Source organism: Artemia franciscana, chromosome 9, assembly GCF_032884065.1.
Source record: "Artemia franciscana chromosome 9, ASM3288406v1, whole genome shotgun sequence".
NCBI classification, from domain to species: Eukaryota; Metazoa; Arthropoda; class Branchiopoda; order Anostraca; family Artemiidae; genus Artemia; species Artemia franciscana.
Genome location: NC_088871.1, coordinates 21,052,292 through 21,054,246, shown reverse-complemented (window position 1 = coordinate 21,054,246; position 1,955 = coordinate 21,052,292).

The following is a 1,955-nucleotide window of genomic DNA, read 5'->3' as shown; positions in this document are numbered from 1 at the left end:
GGGCTATTTGGATAAGTGTTGGGTTATATCCTGCAATATGAATCACATAGGCTTAAGACAGTAAGTCAAGAGTTTGAATTAGCTTTTGAAAACTTATGTAGATACTTGGAAATCTTTGTTTCATCCTTTTGACGCCCTAGGCTTGACCTTGGCTTGGTAATTTGGGGTCAGAGATAAAACCTTGATGAAGCAAGACCCTAGTGGTTATAAAGCATTGTTTATCCAATTACTATTCTTACTAGATGCTTCAAGATGTGTTGCATCTTTGTCAGAATTCTTTACATTTCAGCCTTACCCTATAGGGCTATGGATAAATTTTCAGGTCAAACTCTAGTTTGGCTACTGTTTGCTATCTTAGAAATGGGTTAGGTCAGGAAAATAGAACTTCCAGTAATGAATCCAAAGGAATAAATATGTAAAATTCTAGTTTAGCTAATTTTCACTATCTTGGAAAGGGAATAGGTTACAAGAATGACACTCAGTAATTGATCCAGGGTCAAAAACATACTCTGGGAAGGTACTGCCAAGCTTCTATGTCAACCCTTTTCTGATTTCTAAGTCTTAGAAAATTGCTTACTCAAAAGGTCTATACCTATACTATTGAAATGTTGACAAAACAAGATTTACCTTAATTTTCAATTATCAGTTTCTTTTACTCTGGCTTTAGCTCTGAAAATGCAATTCCTTTTATTTGAGTAGCATTTTAAGCCATATCAATGTTTTTTTTCAAAATTTAGTAATTGTACTTGCATATCTTTAAAACCTTATAAAGTGGATTGAGGAAAGCTATTAGTAATCAAGATACCTAGCCACCGAACGCAACCTAATACATTAGCAAAATTCTTACAATAGAGTGAAAAAATAGTTGAACTATTATAGGAAAGAAACATAATTATCAACATTGAACAAAAATAAACTTACAATAAACCAAAAATAAAGCTGACTCAAACTCAAAATGAACAAAAATTACTAGATGTATGAACTAGGAAGTCATCTTCCTCTTACCCCAATTATAGTTTAAAAACACATATTAAAAGACATATATTAAAGTTAAAAGAAACATATATTAGGCTTAATAAAAACCAAACCCAGAACTGAACTTATAATGCACCAAAATAAATCTGATAATCGACTCAAAACAAACACAATTACTGGATATATGAACTGGGCAGTTGTCTCTCTTGTACCCCAATTATAGTTTTAAAAAAATTAAGATATATATTAAAGCTAAAAAAAACAGATACTTGGCTAATTAAAAAATTAAATCAATTTTGAGCTTATAATGTGCTGAAAATAAAACTGAAATTCAACTCAAAACAAACGGAAATTGCTAGATACAATAACTGGGAAGTTCCCCCCTTGCACCTCAATTATAGTGCAAGTGCTGTCTACGCTTTCCTGAAAGCTATGGATATTTTAAGAAATTTCTCTTTTATCATTATAACATTGAAAATAAATAGATTAGTTAAAGCTCTTAAAATTAATGCGACTAAATTCTATAACATCAATCTAGTTCTATCTAGCTCATATACACTAAAGTTCTATTGATACTTTGTTCCTTCTAAACATATTCCGTTATGATGAATAAAAGAGCTAAATAGATTTGTCATTGCAAAACTTCACTTAATGGTTAAAGTGGATTTCTTCAATAATTAAAACTACTTATTTTCAAAAGGAAATTTAGGCATCAACAAGACGTTCCAAGACTAATCAATGTTTTCAAGAAAATAGTGGTTTCTTTTCTTTCGTTTTACAAATTTGAACCTGTATTCCATTGAAAATAATATGATGTATCTATAATTTTTCTTAGGAGGGGGTGTAATTTTTTGGGGGGCAGGGGACAAAAAACGCATCAAATACGCATTTTTGTGGCTTTTTATACATGTAGAATCGGACCTTCGAGCGAAGGGGGCGGAGCGTTAGGGCTTGGTATCACTCTAGATACTTTGTTATGG